The sequence below is a fragment of the Echinops telfairi genome, unplaced genomic scaffold (assembly GCF_000313985.2).
Source record: "Echinops telfairi isolate 266 unplaced genomic scaffold, ASM31398v2 ScPeMD7_443;HRSCAF=831, whole genome shotgun sequence".
NCBI classification, from domain to species: domain Eukaryota; kingdom Metazoa; phylum Chordata; class Mammalia; order Afrosoricida; family Tenrecidae; genus Echinops; species Echinops telfairi.
This window is the reverse complement of record NW_022104341.1, coordinates 8345038-8358150: the sequence shown is the minus strand read 5'-3', so window position 1 is coordinate 8358150 and position 13113 is coordinate 8345038. Positions and strand designations below refer to the sequence as shown.

General features: G+C 41.6%; 1 protein-coding gene across 1 annotated transcript in view; it reads right to left on the bottom strand.

Moving 5' to 3' along the window:
- The window catches only part of LOC123521888 (protein lin-28 homolog A-like), a 51996-nt gene that overhangs the window by 27974 nt on the left and 10909 nt on the right, over positions 1-13113 (bottom strand). The gene's annotated exons all lie outside the window — the stretch shown is intronic.

Here is a 13113-nt window from a genome sequence, read left to right as displayed (position 1 = left end):
AGAGGAAAGTTATATGTTTTATTGTTGCTGCACTGCACTCTGATTGGCTCATCTCCACCCCATGGCCCTTCTGCAAGGGGATGTCCAATTGCTCACAGATGGGCCCTGGGTCCCCACTCCGCACTCCCCCTCATTCACAATGCTATGATTTTTTATCTTTTCTTTTTTAACCAACATGGATCATAAAATTAGAGTATCTTTCCAATTAAGAAAATGATGAATCAAATCAATCCTGAGAAATATTTTTTAAAAATACAACTTATTTCATGCTACAAAAATAATAGGACCTAGTAATCTAAGTCCAATAATCCTCTGACGGCAGGTCTCAACGGGAATAATGTTTCCTTTCACGTGCTTTCACGAGAGGGAAATGGTCGGCTTCGCTGAGGCTCCGGACGGGAAAGGAGTGCCTTTAGTTTAGGAAGGAAACGCTGTCCTAGGCTTGAAGTTTTTGTTCTTTTCTAATGTTGAAGGGAATCTGAAGCTTAAAATTTTAATTAAAAATGTATAAAGGAGTTCTTATGATCTTCCTTCTTTTTCTTTTCCCCTTATCCTCCATAAATTTTGTGTGGTGAAGAAACAATTCCTCTGACATTAAATTGCCTTTCATAAGAGAGAGATGTTATCAATTACCAGAGGAAGAGGGCAAACTATAGATATAATTTTTACGTGCAAAGGAGAGCCTTTCCTCAAGGGTATGTAAAAGAAATGGAATCCATTTTAAAGGGAAACATCAGCTTTGTGGTTCTTAGGAGTTTATAACCCTCAGGTTCCCATTATGAACAGGTTTTCTTTTTTTTTTTTATGAACAGGTTTTCATGTCAGGGTTTATAAAGTTCACAGCATGGGATAAGGAAAGGTGCTTCCCCACAGGGAAAATCAGTGCCTCCAATCCCCACTAGCACATGTGGAGAGAAAGCTTCTTGCTCGTCAACAGGATTACCTGATGTTGATTTATTGTAGGTACAGAATTTGTAACTTCAATTCAAGAAAGCATAAATGTCAATTATGAAGTATTATAGCCCCCAAGGCTTTGGTGTGGAATGAAAGTAATAAATGAATTGTGTGGAGCCAGGACTGCACAGTGCTAGAACTCTGACTCCAGAGAATTCTCTCGGAAGATAAAATGTGGGAGATTCAACAACCCTCACCCACGACCAGCAGGAATGCAAAATGGCACAGCTGTTGTGGAAACAGTAGTGGTGCCTCAGAAAACTAAGAATAGAATTATCGTGTGGCCCCACAATGACACTCCTGAGTAGATGCTCAAAACGTTTGAAAACAGGAACTTGGAGACTTGTAATACTGTTCCCAAATAGCCACCAAGGTAGCAACAACTTACAAGCCTGTCAACAGATGGACTGATAGCAAAGTGGATCCACACATATAGTGGAACCCCAACTTAGCCAGTAGGAGAAATGAAGGGTTACTGTGTGCTCCAGTATGGAGGGGATGTGCTGAGATGAAAGCATCAATCAGAAAAGAACAAATATTACATGACTTCATGAATACATGCCCTCATTTACATAAACATACAAGAAAAGGCAAAACACATAGGGCTCTGCTTGGCCTCTCTCTTACACAAAAATCCACACCCTCAAGAAGTGTTATCAGGCTGTGATCCGACTGATAAGGTTAAACTCCACCTCTACCTTCACTTAAGAGTGTTTAATTGACATCGACTCTAACCGTCACAGAGCATCCTTTTCAACTAGACACTTGAAGACAACTCTTTTCTTTTTTAACCAACATGGATCATAAAATTAGAGCATTTTCCCATTAAGAAAATGATGAATCAAATCAATCCTGAGAAATATTAAGAAAAAACACAACTTATTTCATGCTACAAAAACAATAGGCCCTAATAGTCTAAGTCCAATAATTCTCCAATGACAGGTTTCAAAGGGAATAATGTTTCCTTTCAAGGAGCTTTCATGAGAGGGAAATGCAACAACAAAAGCCAGTAATAATGAAATCATATTCGCACCTAACATGATACAGCTAATGCTCATACAACCAAAACCACACTAGGCCCATTTTCATCTTACAGTTGTCTGCAGAGGAGGGCAGAGCTATACTTTAGAATCCTAAGGGTCCGGACTGTGATTCGCCTATACACCTGCCAATCTCCAAACTGCAAATCTGTCTGCCACTGACACCTCAAGAACCATTGGGTAAGCTGGACCATTGGTCCCAAATGCTAGAGGAGCTGGCATCACAGCCTGTACCTGTTGCAGAGCCCTGCCACACTCAAAGCTGGCAGCTTTTTCAGTCACATGCTGTGTAGGCTGGTGTAATACACCCAAAATAGAGATATGTTGCCTCCAAAATTCAAAGAGGCTCACCGGGCACGGTGCCTCCTTTTTATTTGTGTGAGGGTCCATATACAATAACTCATCTTTCACTTTGTAAGGATATTTTGACATACCCCACACCATTAGACCCCTAAAAACTTCACTGAGGTAGGAAGGTGCCTGGATGTATGTTGGGTTAATTCCCCACCCTCTGACATGCAGATGTTTTACCAATAAGCCTAATATCATTAATACTTCTTCTTTACTGGGTCCAATCAACATAATAGAATAGAATAGACCAGTGTAACATTTTGTGGAAGGGAAATGTGATCAAGGTCCCCATGAACTACGGCATAGTCTTGGAGTGCTGACATCTCCCTGAGGGAGAGTTGTAAAAGTGTATTGTTACCCTTGCTAGCTGAAGATAAACTGATGTGGTGGTCCTTCAAAACCAGAATTGAGGAAAAGGCATTGGGTCGATCAATATCTGGATATTAGGTGCTAAGAGAGAGATTGGTTTCCTCAAGCAAGAAAATCCCATCTGGACCAGCAGCTGCAATTGGAGTCACTGCCTAGTTAAGTTTATGATAATCCATTGTCATTTGCCAAGATCCATTGGATTTCTGCACTGGCCAAATAAGCAAGTTAAGTTGGGATGTGGTGGGAATGACCACCCCTACCTGCATGGTGGCACTGCTTTCTGCCATCCCCCTGGGAAGGCAGTATTGCTTTTGGTCTACTATTGTTTTAGGCAGGGAAGTTCTAACAGAATTCATGTGACTTTTCTTACCACTATAGCCCTTATTCCACATTTCAGAGATCCAATATTGGGATTCTATCAGTTGCTGAGTATGTCTATTCCAATATTGCATTCTAGAACTGGGGAGATTTCTACATTATGGGTTTAGGGACCAACTGAGCCCACTGTGAGATGAAGCTTACTTAAGACTCCATTAATAACTTTACCTCTATATGATTCCATGCTGACTGAGGGGCCTTCAATGCATTAGGGGTCTCCTAGGATTAGTATCAATTCAGTTCTCAGGAATCTCAAGTCTGATTATTTCCTTTTCCCTGGTGAACCTTCACTCTAGTGAAAGACTGTAGATCCCTTTGCGGAAGACTAGGCTAAAGATTAACATTATAAACTTTAGGTAATTTATAGTGGGGTTCTTCCTCAAAGGAACCCAAGCCTCCCCTTAATTCAAGGAGTTGTGGGCTTCATACACTGGCTCAACTCTGGGAGTGAGTGAGAGGCATCATGACCATTCTGGCAATTCAAGGTAGACTGTACTTCACCTGATCTAGAGGTGTGTGTTTTTTTTTAACTTACACAGAAATGGCTTACACAATTATAGAAACAGGTAAGTCCAGACTCATTCAAATAAAACTTCTCATGACTTGTGTAGCTGTGCAATCTAATGAACAGGACCCAGGATGATGAAGCAAGAGCAGGTACAGGCTGGTGGATTCAGAGTAAATGAATCCAAGGTCAGCCAAATGAATCTACTGTTGGTGGTCTACTGAAGGCTCCTGGGATTGGCAGCTGATGCAATAGGAGATGGAAGAACCAGACACAGGATCCAGTTCCAGCTGAAAGTGAAGGGCCAAGAAGAACTTGGCTCTGTTCAACCTCTCTCCTATATGAAATGCCACACCCCCAAGGAGGTTTCATCAGGCTGTGACTTAATTAATAGGTTGGGATCCACTCCTACCATCTCCCAGGAATGTCTAGTTGACATAGACTTTATCACAAGAGCAAATCATCAGTTTTACATTTAACAATTCATACTAGAGATTTAGAGCAATACTTTATGACTTAACTTCAATGCAACATCACTTATCCCACATCCTCCCTAGGGTTCCTAATCCCATTCTTCCTTCTTTCCTAACCCTTCTGAACTTTGTACTGAGGTAACGATAGTCTTTTGATCTCAAATGCCTGCTTATTCTAAGGTATAATATGTATATCAGTAGTTATGTTGTTTCCTGGGTTTGGCTGGGTTGACTAGAGAAACAAATTCACTGACACTCATATATGTGTAAGAAAGAGCTTTGTATCAAGGAGTAATAGGATATCAGGAAGACATCCCAGCCGAGTCTGGATCAGGTCCATAAATCCGATACTAGTCCATCATATCTCTTCAGACCCACGCAGCACATGCAATGATGCAGAATGCAGGAAAATCACAGGCCAGGGGGTGCTCAGGCCAGTGGTGGTGGGAGCATCTCCAGCGCTCTTGCAGGTCTCAGCATGGCTCCACATGGCTTGTCAACAGGAAGGTGAGAGCGGAGAGACAGTGGGGCCCACCCCTAGCGAGAAGAGGAAGAGGCCAACCTTGGATATCTACTTATCTAGGTTGCTCTCCAACCAAGCTGTGACCTGATTGACAGGCTAAGCTCTGCCCACGTGTTCCTACAGGAGCCATGTTGACACAGAAAACTTCCCTTACTGACCTGTTTATTGTTCTGCTAAATATTGAGCCACTAGGATAAGTGAAGTTCCAAGTCAGGGTCATGAAGGGCCATCGCCTTGAGAGTTCCTCTAGACTCTATCTGACCAGTAAACTTGGTCTCGTTTATGATTTTGAGTTTTGTTCCATATTTTTTTCCTACTCTATCCAGGACCTTATCCTATGATCCCTTTTATATTGTGGTAGCTGGGTACCATCTAGTTCTGGTCTCAAAGTCTTGGAGAGTGATGCTCACGTGATCTGTTAGAACACGTGTCTTTGGTTTCTTCACTCTTGTTTCTTCCGCACAAGAGGAGATCAAGAGTTTAGGAAACCCTACGGGACAATTCTACTCATTCCTGTAAGGTCACTGTGAGCTGGACTCGAGTTCATGACAATGGGTGCTGGAATTTTTGTGGGAGCAGATGGCCAGATGCTTCAAAGGAGGAAAAAGGAGACTGTCTCGGAGTCAGAATCAACTCAGTGGCAGGGGGTTTTGAATTGACAACAAAATGGTTTTGTACAAACAATCTTTCTAATTTAATTACAATATTATTAGTTACAATATTGTTGGTAACTGAACAGAAGCCTTTTTTCTCCTTCTTTTCCTTTAATTCCCATATAATTCTTAAGTCAATGATTGATATGTTAATACATACTAATCACCACATGATTGTAGCTGAAGCACCTGAAAATATGACAAACTAGGTAACTCTCAAACACTGGCAGTAAGGAAAACACCAGCATGTGCTTGCAGCGAGCGCAGACAAAGCCATTCAAAGCACCATTATAATTAGTTAGTAATGACAGCTCTCACCTGCTCCCATTAAAAGATTCAAGAAGCAAATTAGCAAAATGTTTTGGTCTCATTAGTATATAGATATGTGTAAGCTGTATACAACTGTTTGTTATAAAGAATTGAAGGGATAATTTTACAAGAAATAATAAATTTCTGCTGAAACATTTCACGAAAATGTTGTAATAATTTTGGTGTCACCCCTTCTGACATTGTCACGACCCTCCCACTGACACACTTATGGGAGAGCAAGAGTGCCGTCACTCCTAGTCTCACTGCACTGGACACTCTCAGAGACACCGACACTGTTCACTCTCCCACTGTCTGCAGCCAGAGAGACATGCCGAGGGTCACGCAAAACCAGGATGAAAGGGTTGGACAGCTTTGGTTGTGACGAAACAGAACTCATGCCCGAAAAGAAAAGATGATGGCTATTTCAAGGTCTAAAAGGTCCTTAGAATAAAATGGGATCTTGAAACCCACTGGGAATTGTTTGCTCGCTGTTTTCAAAGAAACAGCTACAATGTCCACTGTGCTCAGTAGCCAGGCCTTCTTCCTCGTGTCCTTCCAATCCATCCTCCTGCCGCCCAGTTGACCTGATCACATGCCAGACACTCAGACAAGTATTCGGGGCGACCACTCTAAAAGGTGGGCTGTATCGACAAGTTTCTGTGATGTTTATGATCATTCAATAAATTATCCATAATCACACAACCAAGCTAATAAGTGGCAAAACCAGTGTTACAGCCCAAGTCTGTCTGACTCAAAGCTCAAGATCTGCCCATGACACAAACCCTTCTTCCCCTGAGAATTCTCCTTACTGTATTTCCAGCACTCTCCCCCACCCCACCAGCCTAGCGGGACAGTCAAACCCCATTGCCGTGTGGTTGATTCTGACTACGCGTAGGATTTGTGAATCTGCCAATCTTTAGGGCGCAGATAGCCTCAACGCTCTCTTGGGACACTTGATCTGTTTGGCCCAGTGAGTTGTGGTACCAAACACCTAACCCACAGGGTCGCCAGGTTTCCTCTGCAGCAGATTGAAAAAGCAGAACAACTGACAGCCATAGACTCAATTTCAACTCGTGGGAGCCCTGTAAGACTGGGTGGGACTTCCTCTTTGGGCTTCTGAGGCTCTACATTTGTACATATGCAGAGCCTCACCTTTCTCCCACGGGGCCACTAGTGGAATCAAACTCCTAACTCCTTCTGTTTGTCACCAGAGTTGGATGAGTTTTTTTAAAAAGCACCTACTGTTTGCTGCTGGGAGGAAAAAGTGTTTAGAGCTTTAAATACTAAAATGAGTCCAGGAATAATTGGGAAATATTTTTCTTTGAAGGATCAGCATTAACTATCTAACTAGCTAATTAATTGGGTCTTCCAGATCCAAGCCAGCTTAAAGGTCTTAATAGCAAAATATTTTTTTGTTTGAATACTTTTTACTTTTTTTTTGAAATCAAGCTTTTGATTATAGAAAATCCACGTTGCAATAGAAAATACTTGAGCCAATAAAATGCCACCAGTTCATAAAACCACATGAAATCTATTAAAAGTAGGTCAGGGTAGCTAATTTACCAACACCTCCCCTTAGCAAGAACTCCTGAGAACTGAGGAGGGGTCTATTTCTGAGAACCATACATGCAAAGGCTGGCAGGGGTCTGTGAACTGTAGAACTCATAGTAAATCAATTCCTGTAAACTTTGCCCAAAGTTCAGGATAATATATAAAGTCATTATAGGAAGCATGTCCGTTTGAAAGCATATTAAAATTTTGTTTAATGTTCACAAAGTCAGTAAAGTATGATGGCAACTGTGATACTCATTCATGACATATGAAACTCAGTATGAGCCCACTAATGTCTTCAAAGACACAAATGAATAGCCCAATACAGGTGGTCCTAACAACATGAATGTCTTCCTTTATTCCATCAAATGTGTGTTGACTTGACCCTTTGACCTCCCATAAAGTTGAAATCAAATTAAACAGGCACTATACAAACTCAGCAGCAACCTCCCAGGCCCTACACATCCAACCCTGTACAAACATTTCCTTTGAGCAGAATATAGAACAAGATATAACTGTTTTATTAGTATATAACCAGCAGTGAGAATAAATCAAATCATTTCATTTAGCTCTTAGTCTCAAATGTTTTCGTTTCATAAAACTATTGTAATCTTATTTACAAAATAACATGAATGATGAAAAAAGGTTTAAGAAATGCATAAAGTGTAAAGGCAGCAGGAATTCCATCTTTGAAACCTTTTACATTTGGGTCTATATTCTTCCCATTTTTTTCCCCTAGTGACATAAACTTTTAAAAATAAAAATGTTGTTTTGCTGAACACCCTATTTTAAAGCCTGCTTATTCACTTTGCACCTTATTATAGCTTTCTCATATTATTATAATATTATTCATTTCACAAACTCTCTTTGTTCATTAAATATGATCTATACCAATACTTATATTTATAATGAGTTTATAACTGGAAGTCTCAATATTGTGTTTAGAAACATAACTTAGTTATATCAACCAACATACTCTGGTTATTTATAACTAACTACTCTTCTTGCTTATAAATCCAGGAATATTCTGCTGTAAGCAAACACACATATTATTAAATAGAAAATTTTTTTTTTATAGTTTAAGGCTTTAAAGGAAAAATACTTTTTTAGGCATAGTAGGTCATCCCTCAACATTTGTGGGGCCTGGGACAAGAGTATAAATAGAATCATATACTCTAGCTTTAAGTATTTAGAAATCATAAATCAAGCTAACCAACTCTTGAATAAAATACATTCTATGTGTTTATCTTGATACATGTACCTTCACAATGATCTGAGAATTGGGGTTAGAACTTAGAATTTTAAAACAACTTGCCAAAATGTGGAGGTACAAGGCACAAGTCTAGCCCGTCCCATAGTCCGTGATGTATGTCTCCTCTGTCCATCACTGGCTCTGCGCCACACCACAGGGACTTCACCTATCTGGTGTAGACATCTCAGCCCAAGCATCCAAGCTCCACCTATAACTTTAGGACCACTCTCCCCTCCCCACCCCTTACTCATCCATCAGTCTGGAATGTGCACACCAGCAGCAGGGAGGCCTGGAGAAGAGATGGGTGGTGGGAAAGAGCCCAGGGCAGGCCCCCTGAGAAGCAGGCTTGATGGTTCTTTAGCAGGGTATTCTGTGCTCCTCCAATTGCCATGAGTCAACTCAAACTCAAGACAACCCTGTGATCATCAAAGTAGAAAAATACTCCCTAAAGTTTTCAATGGCTGGCTTTTTAGAAGAAGATTTCAGGCTTTTATTTTGAGGTGATTCTGGATAGATTTAAATAACCAAACTTTTGGTTGTCAAGTGCATACCTACGGCGCCTAACTCTACTCTGATACACATAAGGTCATCATCATGAGTTGGAAGTGATTCCACAGCAACTTTTTTTTAAAGTATTTGGATCGTAGTATTAAAAAAAACATGTGCAGATTCCAAGTGCACATCTGCTAGGCAAGGATTCTCCATCATGAGCCAAATTACAAAGATACGTAAGAGCCAGTCTCTATTCTTGAAAGGCTCATCCCCTAATCAGGGAGATGGCCCACAGCATGATTAAAAACAAAGGAATCATAGAGTACAAGTGGATTCAGACCACTACAGAAGTACAGAAGGAGGGAGTGACCAATAGCCACTGGTGAGGAGAAAGTATCCCCTGCTGGATGGGCATTGCTAGAAGAGGAACTGCATATGCACAAGTTTGCTCTATCACCAACCCCCAGTATCATTTGTGTAAATAGTGTACAGTCACTTCAGAGTTTAATCTATGAATTGTTGACACAAGTCCACAATTCATTTATTGCAGTTCATGGCTGGCCTACACTTGTATGATGTCCTTTTCTCAACAGTATTTTAAATTCTACACCATTGGCTAACTCAATAACACTATAAATAGAATCACCTTATGCCCCAGGAGGATGATCGACAATGTTCTCTAACAAAAAAGTTCCCAGAGACATCTATAAACCATAGATATATGAATGGATTTGGGGCTCACACTTAATTCTAATCCCGATCTAAGAACAGCCAGTTCTTATGACATGGCCCAGCTTGATGGTGGCCTCATGAAGAGATCACTGAGGATGCTCATGAAGAGATCACTGAGGATGTGGGTGCTGTAGCAAAGGAAACCAGGTGCTTTCCAGCTATGGGGTCTTACAGGCTTGTCTTCAAGCAAGCACCCATCTAAGCGAGGCATCAAGTAAGCTCACACGAAGGAGCACACCAGCCAGTATGATCCATGGATTATAAATAATAAAATCCAAACCCAAAGGAGGGAATAGTATGAGAGTTTCAATTGTGACCACCTGGTTTGCAGAAGGCTGTAAAAGACAGTGGGAGCCCCAAAGCTCCCAGGGTCCACACATGGATTAAACCTCTTGTGAATTCCCTCTGACCATAGACCAGGGATATAAACAGCCTTGCTATCATGTACAGTGAAGTGGTATTTTGGGGGATTTTGTTTTATTCTGTATTTTTTCTATATTTTTCTGTCTATGAAATCCAGGATGAGTGAAAGTATAGAGACAATGACTGTGTTGATGGTTTCTTGGGGAGTTTTGTGGGGGAGGTTGGGGGGAAAGGGGGGATTATCATCTGCCCATTACAATCAGTACAAGAAAGAAGTAAATGTTCTAAAACTGATTGTAGCTAGAACTGTACAATTCTTAATAAGACTGAACTATTGAATTCTGTGATATGTGAATTATATGCCAATAAAACTTAAAAATAGGTTTCCTCCTAAAACAAATCAAAATATGGAGGCCTAAAGAAACACAACAAAGTTAGAGACCCATAGGCTGTGTGGAGGGGGACAAAATCCGGGTGTACGGTGGGAGGGGAGAGGATTGTGAGAAGGCGGTAATTGGAAAAGGCACAGAAAGAAAGCAGCAGGCAGAATGGAGAAGGTCTGCCGTGGACTCCGAGCCCCAGATGAAGGCTCTTGTGCCTGTTGGTGAAACCATCTTATATTGAAATTTCTTACACACTGCTAGTGAGACTCCTTCGGGTTCACAGTAACCCTCTTTACCCTGAATGCCATCTTCTAATGGAACTGTGTCAGAGCAAGATCCCATAACCCTCTCAGAGGAGACAATGGATCTCATAATGTATGTAAGACTAGACCAAACTGTTAAATGGATATTTATATGAACAACTTGAGAATATAGGGAACCTCATAATAACAGAAATGGAGAGACCCAGGGCCAAGGTTTTGGAAAATATTTCAGGAAGAACAGTTACTTAGTATTTGCTTAGGACAGAATACTGACCCACGGCAAAATGGAAGCACAGACTGTACGTGGGCACTTAGGAGAGACATGGAGCCTCAACCTTAAGTGTGTCAGTTTAAGTACCTGTAAAGCTGTCTAAACTAACAGGGTAGCCCTGGAGTGCCCGTATTCTTAAGTGTTCTCATTCTATGAGGCTTATAGCAAAACCCAGATGCCAGGGTGTGACCCCTCCCACCTGAAATCTTCAGATATTCAAAATTTTGGCCACACTAAAATTAAAACCATAATGCATTAGCAACTTTTGATTTTAGAGCAAATGACTTATCTATACTCTCAAACTTGACTCTAGACCATGAGAAACTAAAGCTAGGAAAAAATGTCATGGTGATGTTTGGGGATGCTTTAGCTAGTGTTTCCCAAAGCGGACAATGCTGCCCCCTAGCGGCTGGGGACACTGGACTGCTACATGGGCCTGCAAAAGCAGATACCTACACTTTATGGTGGCTATTATACTACAAACATTTCTAATTGTCAGAGGGCGCTGAGTTTTGTGTTTTGTTTTGTTTTCTGAAAAGAAGCTGGCAGGCCACACAAGTCTGGAAAGCTCGCTCTAAAAGATGATCAAGGTACCCCCACCTCCTCTGGTGGGTATTTGCTGGGGTTGCATGTGTGTCATTCATTTTCTTTTGCTTTCATGATCCCTTTAGGGCATGCAGGCTTGGTGAGTTTTTCACAAACAAGCTAGACCAGCTCCTCTCCTGGAAATTAAACACTAAGGACCGAAAATAAATAAAAGGACAGAAAATGGTTATAGGTTGTATTCATTCTCTCTCTCCTTTTATTATGTTAGCTTAGTCAGAGTTACTGTCTGTTGCTGGCAATCAAAGAATGCTAAATTATGTGTTTCAGGTCATTTAGCTCCACAACCCTGTGACTCTAGTTTAATGATTAGTAGGGAAATCACAGGGTAAAATAAAGAAAGGGAGACTTGGATCGAAATACTAAGTTTATAGCTTTACAGAACATTTACTAGAATCCTTGAGTTATTTCAAAACGACAAGAAAGGAAAGGAGGGGGTTGGTAGAGTTTGAATGTGGAACGTGACATTCTGAAAACCTGTGCCAGTGGAGGCTCTCAGGTGCCAACTCAGATTAAAGACACATTCGGATCTAGGCATGGTAGTCACAAGAGTGAGGGCAGTACCATCATCTAGCAAGGGCAATGGTAATAAGGGGGAACCTGTGCATTAAGGCGGCAGTCAGGAAATATTCAGGGCAATGTCGGATGGATGGAGCAGTGGTCCCTGGAGCAACTGGCTAGAGCAACCAGAAGAAGCATCTCCTATTCGCTACAGAAAGTAACAGAGGTTCGGGATTGCACCTCGGCCATGGCTGAAGTCTTAGGTGATCTCTGACTTGGCATCTCCACTGGCTATTTCCCTCGACAGAATGGGAGAGTTCTCAGGGAAATCCAAGTGCCTGAGGCTTACGTAACATGTATCCTGACTCTCAAACACAACGGCAGTTGCCCTTCAATGGCTAGGAGGGACCCCACTCTCAAAACCCTGCAGGTTTCTCTACCGCCTACATGTTCAGGCATGCAAACAGCAGGACCTCCCTCTACAGTAGGTGCTTACAAGGGAAAGGAGTCATCCCCGTGGCCATGAAGTTTATGTCTTGCCTCAGCCATAGCTGTGAAGAGCAGATAAGCACCGGCACCATCACGCGGTGCTGTGAGGATTCGATGAGAAGGTGCAGACCATGCAGGTAGCACAGTGCTTGGCCCGTAGCAGGAGAAAGGGCCAGCAAAGACCCTCACTGGCAGGACCAGAGGAAGCACGTGCCCCTTTGTTGTTACTAGGAAAGCCCTATGTGGGCACACATCGTATCATGCTTTTCTTGATTGTGCTTCACAGCAACAGTGTGTGTGCGTGCTTAACAAATTAAAGGCTGTGACAAGAGCTTGTGACAAGAAAGTCTGTCAATGCCATTTCTCCAACACCTGGTACCCCCCCTTTCATGTTTCTCTGTTGCATTATGGTAATTCTCACAATGTTTCAAAAAAAATTTTCCCCATATTGTTGCAGATGTGATAGGCAACATCACTTCTGTATGCATTGGGGATAAAAAAAAATCAGTGTGACTGGCTTTATTATGTTTTTATTTCCCTGTGGTGATCTGGACTCAAGCCTGCAATATCTCTGAGGTATGCCAAGACACAATCCCTGTAAAGACAACCAAAAATAATAAATAAATTAAAATGCCTGCTGATGTGCTGGGCTCTTCCA